Below are 18164 nucleotides of genomic sequence, written 5' to 3'. Positions count from 1 at the left end.
ACATCCGCTGGATCATCAAAAAAGCAAGAGAGTTCCAGAAAAACATCTATTTCTACTTTATTGACTATGCCAAAGCCTTTGACTGTGTGGCTCACAATAAACTGTGGACAATTCTGAAAGAGATGGGAATACCAGACCACCTGACCTGCCTCTTGAGAAATCTGTATGCAGGCCAGGAAGCAACAGTTAGAACTGGACATGGAACAACAGACTGGTTCCAAATAGGAAAAGGAGTACATCAAGGCTGTATATTGTCACCCTGCTTATTTAACTTCTATGCAGAGTATATCATGAGAAATGCTGGGCTGGAAGAAGCACAAGCTGGAATCAAGATTGCCGGGAAAAATATCAATCAGCTCAGATATGCAGATGACACCACCCTTATGGCAGAAAGTGAAGAGGAACTAAAAAGCCTCTTGATGAAAGTGAAAGAGGAGAGTGAGAAAGTTGGCTTAAAGCTCAGCATTCAGAAAACGAAGATCATGGCATCTGGTCCCATCACTTCATGGGAAATAGATGGCGAAACAGTGGAAACAGTGTCAAACTTTATTTTGGGGGGGTTCCAAAATCACTGTAGATGGTGATTGCAGCCATGAAATTAATAGATGCTTACTCCTTGGAAGGAAATATATGACCAACTTAGATAGCATATTAAAAAGCAGAGACATTGCTTTGCCATCAAAGGTCCATCTAGTCAAGGTTATGGTTTTTCCAGTAGTCATGTATGAATGTGAGAGTTGGACTGTGAAGAAAGTTGAGTGCCAAAGAATTGATGCTTTTGAACTGTTGGAGAAGACTCTTGAGAGTCCTTGGACTGCAAGGAGATCCAACCATTCCATTCTAAAGGAGATCAGTCCTGGGTGTTCTTTGGAAGGACTGATGCTATAGTTGAAACCGCAATACTTTGGCCACCTCATGTGAAGAGTTGACTCATTGGAAAAGACTGTTGCTGGGAGGGATTGGGGGCAGGAGGAGAAGGGGACGACAGAGGATGAGATGGCTGGAAGGCATCACTGACTCGATGGACGTGAGTTTGAGGGAACTCCGGGAGTTGGTGATGGACAGGGAGGCCTGGCGTGCTGCAATTCATGGGGTCGCAAAGAGTCAGACACAACTGAGCGACTCAACTGAACTGAACAAGGATTAGCCAACAAAAGAACTAGAAACTGTATTGTAATCCAGCTCAACTAAAACCTTGACATTTTCTCAGTTTTATAAGATGTTGTCTTGCCCTTGAGCCTGTGGCTTGGTTATAGCAAATAGGACACATTAAGATCGCTAGACAAGCCCAGGCTGAGACAAGGCCAGCATTCCGAGGCACGGTTTGATGGAGAGATGATCTTTCTTTTTACCAGTAAGTAATGACTGAAGCGATTTAGCAGCAGCAGCAGCAGCAGCAGCAGCAGTGACATAAAGGGCTTCCCAGGTGGCAGCAGTGATAAAGAACCTGCCTGGCAATGCAGGAGACATAAGAGATGCAGGCTTGATCCCTGGGTTGGGAAGATCTCCTGGAGGAGAAAATGGCAACCCATTCCAATACTCTTGCCTGGAGAATCCCATGGATAGAGGAGACTGGCAGCCTACAGTCCATAGGGTCATGAAGGGCCAGACATGATTGAAGTGACTTAGCCCGAAGTGATGTAAAACCTGACCTGAGAGAATGATCAGGGCCTGCTCTGTGTGTGTCTATGTGTGCGTTTCTGTGTGTCTGTCTCTGTCTTTGTGTGTCTGTGTATATATATGTCTCTGTGTGCGTCTGTGTTTGTGTCACTGTGTATGTCTGTGTGTCTCTGTGTCTCTCTCTGTGTGTATGTGTGCACACTTGTGGCTGAGTGTGTATGTATACACATGCATATGTGTTTGGGGTGGGGGGCGGTGTTTAGTGTACCAGGTAGGTGGGGAAAGGATTACCCAGCACAAAGGAGGAGGAGTCTGCCCTTCCTGGACAGGTTATATCCTCTTTGGCTGTTGCTTCACTTGGAGTTTCCCCAAAGGCAGAACTTCTGCAGGTAGTTGAACTAAGAAGTGATCCCTTAGGAGTCAGAGAGCAGAGACAGGAAAGAAGACACGCTCATGGAAGGGTGTTGATCCATCACTTCTGTGGAGGAAACGACGTTCCGTTCCTTTGGCATCGCCTGCAAAGTGTTGCCAATGCCTCCCAGAATTATACATGCATTTATTTGGTAGATACGGAACCTGGGGCATTTATGTACTCATGGGCTCCACTCCCACACTACCTGAGGGCTGCCTCTGTAGACACTGACTCCCCACCATTCCAGGATATTCTTGCAGGTTGTGTGAGCAGCTGTCCAGCTTGGGAGACGACTCTGAGGTTGAAAATGGAGCAGCACAGGGTATCTCTTTCAGATAGGATGGTCTGAGCTCACAGGGAACACACAGCTCAGTGTGGCTGAAATCAGAGTGGGTGGCGGGCTGGGATACAGGCCACCACAGATCCCTTGTTAGTGTTACTTGCTCAGTCGTGTCCAGGTTTTGCGACCCCATGGACTGTAGCCCTCCAGGCTCCTCTGTCCATGGAATTCTCCAAGCAAGAATACTGGAGTGGGTAGCTATTCCCTTCTCCAGGGGATCTTCCCAATTCAGGGATTGAACCTGAGTCTCCTGCATTGCAGGCAGATTTTTTACTCTCTGAGCCACTAGGGAAGCCCATGCCACAGACCCCTACTACAGTCAAATAAATTGCCATGGGCCCAAGGAAAAGGAGTTACACGTTTTTAATAAGTACATCTTCACAAATCATTGCTGAGCATTTATAATGCAAATTAAAATTGTATTAATAGAGAAGGTTTATGTTGCATTCTTTCTACTCCAGAATAAGCCACAATGGTTGCTGGGTATTAAGTAAAGAAGAACGTGGATGCTTTATATGTGGGGAGTTTGAAAGAAAGTGAAGTCACTCAGTCGTGTCCGACTCTCTGTGACCCCATGGACTGTAGCTTACCAGGTTCCTCCATCCACGGGATTTTCCAGGCAAGAGTACTGGAGTGGGTTGCCATTTCCTTCTCCAGGGGATCTTTCCAACCCTGGGATCAAACCCAGGTTTCCCACATTGCCGGCAGACACTACCATCGAAGCCCCAGGGGAGGTTGAAGAGATCAGTAAATAATAACACCTCTTTCTTCCCCTGTGGAGTTCTGGAGCAACTGAGAAATAAGAGCAGGAGAGTAACAGATAAGAGATGAAAGTGGCGGTAGATTGGAGATCATGGAGTTAAGCCTGAGGCCAAAAGGGCAGGGCTGGTGAATGCTCTGTTCCTACACCGCTGTCTGAGTTGCGGTACCAACCACCTGAGCAGATGCACGTATCTGGGGTCATTGCCTAGCACTGCTCTGGCAGAAAGGAAAGAGGGTGAAGCGCCAGTCATTGTAGCCTTGCATATTTTAAATAGATTCATTTTGCTCACTGGAGGAACTTGCACCATTAAGTACGGGATCCTGGCCATCTACCAGTCAGATAACTCAATTCTAATGCAGGCGTGTCCTTCTGATGGGATTTCCTCCAGGTGGAACATGAGGCAATGTGAGAGAAGACTTCTCTCAATAATTGTGAAAAGTAAAAGAGGTCACAGCCAAGGGTAAGGTCATCTTCTGTAAGTCATATTCTCTGACTCAAGCATTAGCTCAAGACAGGTCTGGGTTATTTCTTGTGTGGGATCCAGGGAAGAACTCTGGGTTGTCAATCTGGAAACCGAAATTCTGGAAAATGTAGTTCTGTTGCATGGTCTTGTTGGTCCATTATAGGTCCAGATAGATATCAGTTTCAGAGTGACTTAATTGAATTGAATAGACACTGATATGATTGATGAGGCTGAGGATGACTTAATAATGACAATGACTTGTTATTTACTAACAGGGTGCGGTATACCTATATGGGAGAGAAGCCCACAGAAGTACTGGCTTTGGCCTTGTGCAGATACAGTTTTACATCCTGGATCTGTTGCTTTCTACCTGGGGAATCTACCAGGCCTCTGTATGCCCTCATATTTTTGTGGGTAAAATTATAATTCCTACCATGGAGTTTTGTTGTAAAGATTTGTTAAAACAATGCAACTAAAATGAATAAGTACTGCCTTGTAGGCGTCCAATAAATGGCACTGATTACCTCTTTTATCTAAGAAGAGAATTTTACAATACTGTTAAAAGACACTTGGTTTGAGAATAGGAACTTTCCAAGGATTATCTTTGAGCAGTTAATTAACAACCCTTGAAATCTCCAGGTGTTTCTAGGTAAGAGTGGGAGTGGAGTTATAAACACATCACAAGAAGCACTTGGAGGCCTGCATATTTGGAAAGATCACTCAAACCATGTCCCCTCTGTTTCTGTCACCCCTAAGCACACTGGCTTTACCTGGATTCAGCTCCTTCAACCAGGCCCAGCACCTTCACTCAGTCATCAAGGAAGAGATGAGAAGAAAAGCACAACACCTGGCAGACACGTGTATATATATAGATATATATATATATATATATATTTTTAAAATAAGCAGATGAATGAGGAAAATAATGAGCCGATGGCTGATTAAATTACATCAACAAAAAATACACGACTTCCCTAGTGGTCCAGTAGTTAAGAATCCACCTGCCATTGCAGGGAACACAGGATGGATCACTAGTCCAGGAAGATCCCAAACGCCTCAAGGCAACTAAGCCTGTACACCGCGACTACCCAGCCCTCGAGCCTAGACCCCATGTTTCGCAACAGGAGAAGCCACCACAGGGAGAAGCCCACCCATGGCAACAAACAGGAATTCCTGCTAGCCGCAACTAGAGAAAGCCCGTGTGTAGCAACAAAGGTCCAGTGTAGGCAAAAATAAATGAACACATTTGTTAAAAAAGTACAAAATTTTTTTTTTTTTTTTTTTTTTGCCCTATGGAAAGTTTACCCTAGAGGACATCCATCTGAAAGCTTCAGATAAGCTTCCAACACCTTGGGTAGCTCTTCCTACATTCACATGTGTCTCATTAAAAGGCAACAGAAAAGATAATAGGGTGGAGAGGAAAAGAGGATGGTGTCTGATGGTCACCTGTTCTCTATCTGTGATTCTATTTCCTGCCCACAGGGTATAGCAGGAATTTCACCCCAGCCCAGGGATCAGTCTCATCTCTGGGAAGGGGTTCAGTTCAGTTCAGTTGCTCAGTCTTGTCCAGCTCTCTGTGACCCCATGAATCGCAGCACACCAGGCCTCCCTGCCATCACCAACTCCCAGAGTTCACTCAAACTCACATCCATCAAGTCGGTCATGCCATGCAGCCATCTCATCCTCTGTTGTCCCCTTCTCCTCCTGCCTCCAACCCCTCCCAGCATCACAGTCTTTTCCAATGAGTCAACTCTTCGCATGAGGTGGCCAAAGTACTGGAGTTTCAGCTTCAGCATCATTCCCTCCAAAGAAATCCCAGGGCTGTTATCCTTCAGAATAGACTGGTTGGATCTCCTTGCAGTCCAAGGGACTCTCAAGAGTCTTCTCCAACACCACAGTTCAAAAGCATCAATTCTTCGTCACTCAGCTTTCTTCACAGTCCAACTCTCACATCCATACATGACTACTGGAAAAACCGTAACCTTGACTAGATGGACCTTTGTTGGCAAACTAATGTCTCTGCTTTTGAATAAGCTATCTAGGTTGGTCATAACTTTCCTTCCAAGGAGTAAGAATCTTTTAATTTCATGGCTGCAGTCACCATCTGCAGTGATTTTGGAGCCCCCAAATATAAAGTCTGACACTGTTTCCACTGTTTCCCCATCTATTTCCCATGAAGTGATGGGACCAAATGCCATGATCTTCGTTTTCTGAATGCCGAGCTTTAAGCCAACTGTTTCACTATCCATTTTCACTTTCATCAAGAGGCTTTTTAGTTCCTCTTCACTTTCTGCCATCAGGGTGGTGTCATCTGCATATCTGAGGTGATTGATATGTCTCCCAGCAATCTTGATTCCAGCTTGTGCTTCTTCCAGCCCAGCGTTTCTCATGATGTACTCTGCATAGAAGTTAAATAAGCAGGGTGACAATATACAGCCTTGACGTACTCCTTTTCCTATCTGGAACCAGTCTGTTGTTCCATGTCCAGTTCTAAGTGTTGCTTCCTGACCTGCGTATAGGTTTCTCAAGAGGCAGTTCAGGTGGTCTGGTATTCCCATCTCTTTCAGAATTGTCCACAGTTTATTGTGAGCCACACAGTCAAAGGCTTTGGCATAGTCAATAAAGTAGAAATAGATGTTTTTTCTGGAACTCTCTTGCTTTTTTGATGATCCAGCGGATGTTGGCAATTTGATCTCTGGTTCCTCTGCCTTTTCTAAAACCAGCTTGAACATCTGGAAGTTCATGGTTCACATATTGCTGAAGCCTGGCTTGGAGAATTTTGAGCATTACTTTACTAGGATGTGCTACTGCTAAGTCCACAGGCTTAGCAGGCTCCCCACCAGGCTCCCCCGTCCCTGGGATTCTCCAGGCAAAAACACTGGAGTGGGTTGCCATTGTGAGATGAGTGCAATTGTGTGGTAGTTTGAGCATTCTTTGGCATTGCCTTTCTTTGGAATTGGAATGAAAACTGACCTTTTCCAGTCCTGTGGCCAGTGCTGAGTTTTCCAAATTTGCTGGCATATTGAGTGCAGCACTTTCGCAGCATCATCTTTCAGGATTTGAAACAACTCAACTGGAATTCCATCACCTCCACTAGCTTTGTTCATGGTGATGCTTTCTAAGGCCCACTTGACTTCACATTCCAAGATGTCTGGCCCTAGGTGAGTGACAACACCATCATGATTATCTTGGTCATGATCTTTTTTGTACAGTTCTTCTGTGTATTCTTGCCACCTCTTCTTCATATCTTCTGCTTCTGTTTGGTCCATACCATTTCTGTCCTTTATTGAGCTCATCTTTGCATGAAATGTTCCCTTGGTATCTCTAATTTTCTTGAAGAGATCTCTAGTCCTTCCTATTCTGTTGTTTTCCTCTATTTCTTTGCACTGATCACTGTAGAAGGCTTTCTTATCTCTTCTTGCTATTCTTTGGAACTCTGCATTCAGATGCTTATATCTTTCCTTTTCTCCTTTGCTCTTCACTTCTCTTCTTTCCACAGCCATTTGTAAGGCCTCCTCAGACAGCCATTTTGCTGTGTTGCATTTCTTTTCCATGGGGATGGTCTTGATCCCTGTCTCCTGTACAATGTCCCGAACCTCCGTTCATAGTTCATCAGGCACTCAGTCTATCAGATCTAGGCCCTTAAATCTATTTCTCACTTCCACTGTATAATCATAAGGGATTTGATTTAGGTCATACCTGAATGGTCTAGTGGTTTTCCCTACTTTCAGTGTGTATTTGGCAATAAGGAGTTGATGATCTGAGCCACAGTCAGCTCCTGGTCTTATTTTTGCTGACTGTATAGAGCTTCTCCATCTTTGGCTGCAAAGAATATAATCAGTCTGATTTCAGTGTTGACCATCTGGTGATGTCCATGTGTAGAGTCTTCTCTTGTGTTGTTGGAAGAGGGTGTTTGCTCTGACCAGTGCATTTTGTTGGCAAAACTCTGTTAATCTCTGCCCTGCTTCATTCCGTATTCCAAGGCCAAATTTGCCTGTTACTCCAGGTGTTTCTTGACTTCCTACTTTTTCATTCCAGTCCCCTATAATGAAAAGACATCTCTTTCGGGTGTTAGTTCTAAAAGGTCTTGTACGTCTTCATAGAACCATTCAACTTCATCATCTTCAGCGTTACTGGTTGGGGCATAGACTTGGATTACTGTGATATTGAATGGTTTGCCTTGGAGACGAACAGAGAACATTCTGTCATTTTTGAGATTGCATCCAAGTACTGCATTTCAGACTCTTTTGTTGACCATGATGGCTACTCCATTTCTTCTGAGGGATTCCTGCCCACAGTAGTAGATATAATGGTCATCTGAGTTAAATTCACCCGTTCCAGTCCATTTTAGTTCGCTGATAACTAGAATGTTGATGTTCATTCTTGCCATCTCCTGTTTGACCACTTTCAATTTGCCTTGATTCATGGACCTGACATTCCAGATTCCTATGCAATATTGCTGTTTACAGCATAGGATCTTGCCTCTATCACCAGTCCACAACTGGGTATTGATTTTGCTTTGGCTCCATCCCTTCCTTCTTTCTGGAGTTATTTCTCCACTGATCTCCAGTAGCTTACTGGGCACCTACTGACCTGGGGAGTTCCTCTTTGGTATCCTATCATTTTGCCTTTTCATACTGTTCATGGGGTTCTCAAGGCAAGAATACTGAAGTGGTTTGCCATTCCCTTCTCCAGTGGACCACATTCTGTCAGACCTCTCCACCATGACTCGCCCATCTTGGGTGGCTCCATGGGCATGGCTTAGTTTCATGAGTTAGACAAGGCTGTGGTCCTAGTGTGATTAGATTGACTAGTTTTCTGTGAGTATGGTTTCATGTGTCTGCCCTCTGATGCCCTCTTGCAACACCTACCATCTTACTTGGGTTTCTCTTACCCACCGCTCCTTGGATGTGGGGTTGCTTCTCATGTGGGAAGGGGTTAAAAGCTGATTAAGATTATGAATGTCTTCCAGTCTCTTGGCCCTAGAGATTGGTGCAGGGATGGGCAAGTTACACAATTTCCGTCAAGGAGATGGTAAACCCCACAGCTTGAGAAGCTACTCCAGAAGGTATGATATAAAAATGTGATGTCTTAGGGGACTTCCCTGGTGGTCCAGGAGTTAGGACTCTGCACTTCCACTGAATGGAGGGTGAGTTCAATCCCTGGTCAGGAGAACTAAGATCCCCACATGCTAAGAGTCTCCCCCACCAAAAAAAAAAAATGAGAATGAGATAATTTTTGAACTGAATAAAAATGAAAACACAACATATGAACTTCAAAAAGTTAAATGAGAAAAGTAACAAACTTTTCTGTGAGCTCTTAGACTGCTGCCATCGTTTTGGCACTGGAGATGTTGGGCAGGTTGGAGGATGCTGCTACCCTGCAGATCCCCTTCTTGATGAGACTGAAGTGTGAGTTGGAACCTTGTCTGAGAGGCTACCTATCTCGAGACTTTTAGTTACAGAAGTCAATAAATCCTCTTCACTGTCTAAATTAGAGGTATTTTTCTATCACTCGCAAAGCAGTCCTGATTAATACAAAGAATCTGCTTTCTTCCATGCCAGATAGAGGTTGAAAGTGGGCTGTGCTAAGTCACTTCAGTCACTTCTGATTCTTTGCGACCCTATGGGCTCTAGCCCACCAGGCTCCTCTGTCCATGGGATTCTCCAGGCAAGAATACTGGAGTGGGTTTCCATGCCTTCCTCCAGGCGTCTTCCAGACCCAGGGATGGGATCCACGTCTCTTGCATCTCCTGCACTGGCAGGCGGATTCTTTACCAACAGCACCACCTGGGAAGCCTCACTAATTGGCTAACTTTGACATAAAATTCAACGGAAGTCAATGTCCGAGAGTACCACATGGGGTTCTGACCTTGAAAATGAACTTCTAAACAATTTGAAAGAATTTGGTCAGGATAAACTTAGTTATCAGTGGCAAAAGTATTACCCTGAGTGGTTTTCTGTGAAATCCTTCAAAAATTTTCAAGTCTGTGTGGTTCATTACTTAATAAATTTTGCTTAACGAATCACTGGAAACTAAAGTAATCAGAATTACACGTGAGGTATTTCAATCTTATATATTATGTTGCTGTGGTCCATGGGTTTGCAAAGAGTCAGTCACAACTGAACAACTGAATAACAACTATATTGTTGAGTGACTGAACAACAACAATATCACAATGAAATCTGGGGACATCTAGATTTGACTGAGAAAAGTTTTTTAAAGTGCTTTTCAAACAATGTTTAACTCTTGAAAAATTCAAAAATTCTGGTCACAAATGATCAGAAATAGAAATAGAAAATCTTTGTTTCCAAATATGAGACTTTAAGTTGAAACGTACAGGGTAAAAAAAAAAATTCCAGTTCTGATGATTAAAGATTAGAAGTACGAGTATTAAAAGAAGAATAAAAACTACACATGTGTTTTTAAGAAAGTACATCTAAATGCGCAGACCATGAAGATACAGAATCTAAAAACATCATATTCAAAAACTGATTCAAAGAGGTTTTTATTTGTTTTATCTTATTTGCTGCAGATATTAAGTCTACATCTGATTATGGTCAAACTGCCAAGGTCTGCTGAGCATGAGGGAAACAATCAAATCGGAATCCATCTGTAACAAATTCGTATTATTTCTTGCTGTATTATAGTCAAATAACAAATTTGGTTCATAATTTTCATCCAAGTAGAGAGCCTTTGAAGTTGAGTAAGGATTTCGAACACAGAGGAAGTTAAACTAGGAGAAACAGAAAACTAAGAGCTATTTCTTGACTATATAGACCATGAAATATACATATTTTAAAGCTGTAAAGGTGGCCCCATTCTTTGTCAATGTGTTAAGGAGTGGCAACATAGATGAACCCAGAAATGATCATACCAAGTGAAGTGAGCCAGACAGAGAAAGACAAATATCATACGATATCACTTACGTGGAATCTAAAAAATGAACTTATGCAAAACAGAAATAGACTCACAGACATAGAACAGAAACTTATGGCTACCAAAGGGGAAAGCAGGGGAGAGTAAATTAGGAATTTGGGGTTAAGAATATACCCACTACTGTATATGAAACAGATAACCAAAAAAGATCTACTGTACAGCCCAGAGAACTATAAATTCAATATCTTGTAATAACCTATAATAGAATAAAATGTGAATATATATATATGAATATATGAAAATATGTATATTTATATACATATGTAAAACAAAGAAAATAACCATTTTTTAAAAGCAGTTAGTGTGGCCCTATTCCTTGTCCATATGTTATAGAGTGGTCTTTAAAAAGTTCTTCCATCCAAAAATATTAATTTACTCACAAACTTGGAAGAATGTAAAGTTGGTATAAAAAGTGAAGTAATAAACTGGAAGGGTGCTTTACTGATTGGTGCTGAATTTAAATTTACCTGGAGATGGTGGTGGTGGTGGTTTAGTCGCTAAGTCATGTACAACACTTTCGACTCCGCAGGCTATAGCCCTCCAGGCTTCTCTATTCATGAGATTTCCCAGGCAAGAAAACTGGAGTGGGTAGCTATTTCCTTCTCCAGGGGATCTTCTCAACTCAGGGGTTGAACCCGGGTCTCCTGCATTGCAGGTGGATTCTTTACTGACTGAGCCACCAGGGACGCCCTACCTAGACATACTGCCATTTAAAAAATATTGGTTAGTCTCATCCAGCACCACCAACGAAAAATCGGAAGCATCTCTTCTTGGTTTAAGGAAGCACTGCTTCATTTTAATCTTTACTTTTGGTTGGAACTGTTCTGTTTTTGATCTATCAAAGTAGGCTCTTTCCAATACTCCTTAGAAGGCTGGAATAGTGGATTTTCCGGATAAGGCAGGTAGATTTGCAAAGGGAACTTGGAGCCCATAGGAACATAGAGAAGCTTACAGTTCCCACTTTGGGGGCTTCTGATTCTCTCAAAGAGATTGAGATTACCTGCAAGGGGAATGTTGCCAAGAATCTGCCCAACCAGTGTGAGCTTCAAGTCCCAAGTCCCAAGCTTCAGAGGCTCCATCACTGGTTCCAGCAGAGTGCATGGCCCATCCTGGCAAGGAATCTGCTTTGGGGTGAGGGTGGGGAGTCTGTGGCTGAACATGTAAGCATAAACCAGGGCATTCAAAGAAGCAACAACCTCAGAAAATGAGATCCATTAGTAGACCAAACAGATTCTCCAGATTCTGTTGGCAAGATGTTTGGAAGCTGTGGCCCAGCTGGTCTATGTAATAACCCTTGGGTATTCTTGACAGAGGCCCCAAGAGAGAAAGCAGACTTCCTGAACATCTGGGCTACCAAGTCCCAAGTGATTAACCTAGTTATTAAAGGAGATTTGACCTCATTTGAACCTTAAACATGATAGAGCAAGTCATGCTAATTAAAATAATATAATGCTCTGATCTCAGCAGGTATTAGATACTCCAGAGCTGTCATTATGTTAGACCCATAAATGGCCAAATGGAGTATGTTTGCTTCAGTGCAACTGTTCTCACTGTATTTGCGGCCAGGTCACAATGGTAGGACTACATGCAGATCTGGTCCAAGTTAATCTTACATTGAGTTCTTTTTTCTCTGATAAAAACATAATATAAACTATCTTTCTAATGTTACTTAAACCTTAAAGTTTATCCCACCTAATGTTTTAGTATTTTAACTAAAGAAGCTAGAGGTTTAACTTTTCTGATCGAACAGCCTTTAAAAATAAAAACAGTTCATGTACTACTTATTTATTGACTGACTTAGCATCTCTCGTCCATTTGCATGGGGAGTCTCCTTGGATAGAAGCTTCTAGAAATCTCTCCCTGTAGTATAAAACTATACATGAATTTTTAAGGGGAAATATTAATTAATTTTAATCATGAGTTGAAAATATGAAGAAAGGATAAATTAAACTTTATCAACATAATATATTACATGATATATGTAAAACATGCAACTTTATTACATGATAGATGTGGTGTTGGAGAAGACTATTGGGGGCCCCTTGGACTGCAAGGAGATCAAACCAGTCAATCCTAAAGAATATCAATCCTGAATACTGATTAGAAGGACTGATGCTGAAGCTGAAGCTCCAATATTTTGGGCACCTGATGCGAAAAACTGACTCAATGGAAAAGACCCTGATGCTAGAAAAGATTGAAGGCAGGAGGAAAGGGGACGACAGAGGATGAGATGGTTGGATGGAATCACTGACTCAATGGACATGAGTTTGAGCAAGCTCTGGAAGTTGTTGATGGACAGGGAGAAGGCCTGGCATACTGAAGTCCATGAGGTCGAAAAGAGTCGTACATGACTGAGTGACTGAATTGAACTGACTGAACATGATATATTAATAGAATAAATCCATACAATTAATTTATATAACAACATAATTATTAACTTAAAAATTAGTTTATTTAACATAGTTTTAATTTCCTCTCTGGTTGCCTACATCTGCTATTCTATGTTATATTGCTAGTATTTTCTATCTTTTGAAGTAATTGATAAAATTTTTTGAACATGCTTACTTATTAAACTACATTTAATCAATGCTTTAAGTTAAATTGTTTCACACCATTTTTATTTCCCCTCAATTTTAAACATTTTGTGGCAATGATGCCTCATTGATAACATTAGATAATCAGAGTGACAAATTCTATTTTGAAAGCTAATTGCACCCCTTTGCTATAATTAAACACATCTCTTTCAAGTCACAGATTTGATTTCCCAAGAAATGACTTCCAACAATGACAGCCATATAACAGTTTGAACTCACACAGCATCATTAATATTTCATTCCTAATTTATAACCAGCTTATCCAAGAGGCTTTATAATTGAGTTCTTAGTATTTTTAACAAAGCATCTAATGTGGGGTCTAGAAGATATTCAGACGGATAATAGCAAGACACAACCTCTCCGCAAAATATTGAAGTCCTATTTAGCACTTTTTATACCAAGATTGAGATGGGAATGTGTGTGTGTCTTTGTGACCCCATGGACTGGAATTCTCCAGGCCAGAATACTGGAGTGGGTGGCCATTCCCTGCTCCAGGGGATCTTCCCAACCCAGGGATCAAACCCAGGTCTCCCCACATTGCAGGTGGATTCTTTACCTGCTGAGCCACAAGGAGAAGCCCAAGAAAACTGGAGTGGGTAGCCTATCCCTTCTCCAGGGGATCCTCCCAGCCCAGGCATCAAACCAGGGTCTCTTGCACTGCAGGCAAATTCTTTACCAACTGAGCTATCAGGGAAGCATGGGTGAATGAAAAAGAAAACTGAAACAGGCAAGAGGACAAGGGGAAATATTTCACTGAGGTTTCTAGGGAAGCTTCACTTTTCCCAACCTCTCAGACTCCCATACCCAATTAGAACTTCAGTGTAGATGATTGTGGAGTCAGGGAGGTGCTTCCCAGGCGGCACAGTTGGTAAAGAATCTGCCTGCCAATGCAAGGAGACTCAAGAGACTGGGTTAGATCCATGGGTTGTAGGAAGATCCTGTGTAGTAGGAAATGGCAATCTACTCTATTGTTGCCTGAAAAACTCCATGGACAGAGGACCCTGCTACAGTCTATAGGGTTGCAACGAGTCAGGCACAACTGAGCACACAGATGGTGGAAAAAGATGAATCAAATTCTCATTCAGCAAATGTTTATTGAAAACCCAAGATGCACCAGGCTTCCTGTGACATCTTGGCAGTACCACTTGTGAGCAAAACAAGGACACAGTTCTTTGTAACCTTAAGGCCCAGTAGGAGCATGTGAAGAAAGATAAGACAGAAAATTAAGGATATGTTCAGTCTGGAGGGACAGGAGAGGTTGCCGAGAGATAACTTTTAAACTAAGACAGAATGAAGACAATATTCCAAGCAAAAGGCGGGAGGCTGAGTTCCAGAAAATGAAGCAGATATAATCCTGTGATTCTTTGCCAACATTAGCATCTTTTGCCCCATCTTTCAAATTTATTCTGAAGGACCTGGCCTCCCCTCTCTTTTCCCTCTCCTTCCCTCCCTTTAGCTCCACTGAAAAAAATGAAATTGCAAGGCAATTACATATATAAAATGAGTCATAATTTTAGCCAGAAGAAAATGAGGTTAAGAACCACTGTGAACTCCATTCAACCTGAAAAAAGTATGACTGTTATATAAGGCTGCTGAGAAAAAAAGCAGACCCAATTCATCCACCGTGCCAGCACAAATGAACACAAATATCCCCAAATCCCTCTTGTAATGACTCCCAGGTAACCACTGCAGGATTTCTTGGTAGTTTCTCTGGCCTCCTTGTTTTCTCTTATTTCTTGAAATTAGGCCTACTGAAACTTAAAGGAATCCCCTATTCACTTTTGGGAAGTGCACAGTTGTTGATCTTGTTGATTAGCTGATCAATTGATCTTTTTGACTTATTAAGGGAAAAGGTCTCCTATTAACAGTTTTTGTCTGATTCTAGGTGAGCATTTCTTTTAGTGTGAGAAATAGTCTTTTCTTCAATAACTATCCTAGAAGTTTCTTTTGCCCTTGTCCTTGCCTGAGACATGGAATGTAATTTGTACAATTAACCTAAGATGCAAGGAGACTGCAGAAATACAAAGATGGCACAACAAGCTCCACTCCAAGTAAGTTGAAACTTCAGGAGACAGGCTTTATTTTTTTTGGCTTTTGACCCCTATTTATTCAAGTCTTTCTTTCTTTGTACTGGGGGGCAGAAGGAAAATTTGATAAGGACTTCATTTAAGTGTCTGCCCTGATATTCCAGTGGAAACTAAAATGACACCTGTCATATAGATGCATCAATGTGCTGAAGCTGAAATTTTCCACTTCACTTGGTGATATATATATGTATGTGAAGCATAAACTGTGAGCCAGCCTATACCAATAATATAAATAATTCCACCAGAAAAAGATAATTCTTTATGCTTGGGATTGCTCTCTCTTACTTTTTCTAAGCAAAAAACCTAAATTGCTTTGCTAAAAGAGTACTGAAAGCATTTTATTGCTTTACTAAAAATGAGAGGACTGATAATGGACATACTGTTTACCCACTTTTGGAGAGGTAGTAATTTAAGATATGAAAAGTTAATACTAAACTTTAAAGGAATAGTTAAAAGACGGGGTCAGAAAATATATGCTTGATGTCATAGTTCATGTTTTTGGAGCTGGAGCAAACTTTAAACCTGATCAATATCAGCAATTAATTAACATAGTCTTGGAGAACAAGAGTGCTCTCAGTGGACCAGAAAGCCGATCAAGAGCCCTAGGGGTCAGCACTGTGGATTAATCATCAGAGGAAAACAAAGCTTCCTGCTGGGAGAAGTCCCAGAAGAGCTCCCAGGTGAAAGGCAATGGATCTAATGAGCAGCATACACAGAGGGTGGAAAATTAGAAAGACGGTCCAGAAGGAGTTGGCTATTTGGAGAGCTGGGGCATTTACTTGTGGGAAGAACCTTGAGTGTGGACACTAATGCTGGAGAGGCAAGATCTGTGATTTACACATCCCCATGGGCCCTGGAGGGCTTCCCTGGTGGCTCAGATGGTAAAGAAGCTGCCTGCAAAGCAGGAGACCTGGGTTTAATGCCTGGGTTAGGAAGATCCCCTGGAGGAGGGTATGGTAACCCACTCCAGTATTCTCGCCTGGAGAATCCCATGGATAGGGAACCTGGTGGGCTACAGTCCATGGGGTCGAAAAGAGTTGGATATGACTGAGCGACTTACGCGCGCATGCACACACACGCACACACACACACACACGCACACACACAGGCCCTGTAAGCTTCCAGACTTAGAGAAGCTAAAGGAAGATTTCTCCTGCCAGCAAGCCTTTTCCTGTTCACTCTCATGTCTCTCCACAGCATTAGGTATAACTGACAGGTGGCTAGAAATTTTCAATACAAAGATCATCAGGAAACCAAATATTACCAAGTATTAAGGGAGAAGGGCTACAGTAACAAGGGCTTCCTCAGTAGCTCAGCAATAAAGAATCTGCCTACCAATACAGAAGATGGAGTTTCAGTCCCTGGGTAGGGAACATCTCCTGGAGAAGGAAATGGCAACCGACTCCAGTATTCTTACCTGGGAAATCCCAAAGACAGAGAGTCTGGCAGGCTACAGTTCATGGGATCACAAAGAGTCAGACATGATTTGGTGACTAAACAAGAACAACTACTTTAACAAAGCACCAAATTCAACAACAACAAAAAAGAATGAACACCTGAGGAAATATAGCAAATTAGGCAGACAAAATATTAATTTTATAATAAATTAACATCCTCAGAAAGATTTGAGAGGATGTCATAGAAAAGAACGGAGAAGGCAATGGCACCCCACTCCAGTACTCTTGCCTGGAAAAACCCATGGACGGAGGAGCCTGGTGGGCTGCAGTCCATGGGGTCGCAAAGAGTTGGACACGGCTGAGCGACTTCACTTTCGCTTTTCACTTTCATGCATTGGAGAAGGCAATGGCACCCCACTCCAGTACTCTTGCCTGGAAAAACCCATGGACGGAGGAGCCTGGTGGGCTGCAGTCCATGGGGTCGCAAAGAGTTGGACACGGCTGAGCGACTTCACTTTCGCTTTTCACTTTCATGCATTGGAGAAGGAAATGGCAACCCACTCCAGTGTTCTTGCCTGGAGAATCCCCGGGACAGGGGAGCCTGGTGGGCTGCTGTCTCTGGGGTCGCACAGAGTCGGACATGACTGAAGTGACTTAGCAGCAACAGCAGCAGCATAGAAAAGAAATAACTACATATCTTGGACATTTAAAATGTAATAAGCAAAAGACAGCATATTAAAAAGCAGAGACATTACTTTGCCAATACAAGTCCGTCTAGTCAAGGCTATGGTTTTTTCAGCAGTCATGTATGGATGTGAGAGTTGGACTGTGAAGGAAGCTGAGCGCCAAAGAATTGATGCTTTTGAAGTGTGGTGTTGGAGAAGACTCTTGAGAGTCCCTTGGACTGCAAGGAGATCCAACCAGTCCATTCTAAAGGAGATCAGTCCTGGGTATTCTTTGGAAGGAGTGATGCTAAAGCTGAAACTCCAGTACTTTGGCCACCTCATGTGACGAGTTGGTTCATTGGAAAAGACCTTGATGCTGGGAGGGATTGGGGACAGGAGGAAAAGAGGATGACAGAGGATGAGATGGCTGGATGGCATCACTGACTCAATGGACGTGAGTTTGCGTGAACTCCGGGAGTTGGTGATGGACAGGGAGGCCTGGCATACTGCGATTCATGGGGTCGCAAACAGTCGGACACGACTGAGCGACTGAACTGAACTGAACATTAGTAGAACAAAACTAAAAAGTGAAGTTTACCCATGAAGGAATGAAAATCCAGTTTGTAATACACTTGAAATGCCATTTAGTCTTAGCATGCAAGGACATGGAGCAGTCTCTGCCTTCATTTACATCTTTTATATACTTCAATTAAAATTTGTAAGTTTTTCCTAAATTAAGTAAAAACAAGCTTTGCAAAGAAAACCATTGTCTCATAAAAGAAAACTTACATCCATTAACTCCCTGTTGAACAAAAGCAAATTATATTTAAAATGGAAGGAAAAAAAAAAGAAAACAATGGCAGCAGCAGCAGCTGCTAAACTGC

Source organism: Ovis aries, chromosome 2 (genome assembly GCF_016772045.2).
Source record: "Ovis aries strain OAR_USU_Benz2616 breed Rambouillet chromosome 2, ARS-UI_Ramb_v3.0, whole genome shotgun sequence".
NCBI lineage: Eukaryota > Metazoa > Chordata > Mammalia > Artiodactyla > Bovidae > Ovis > Ovis aries.
This window is presented reverse-complemented; position numbering follows the sequence as displayed.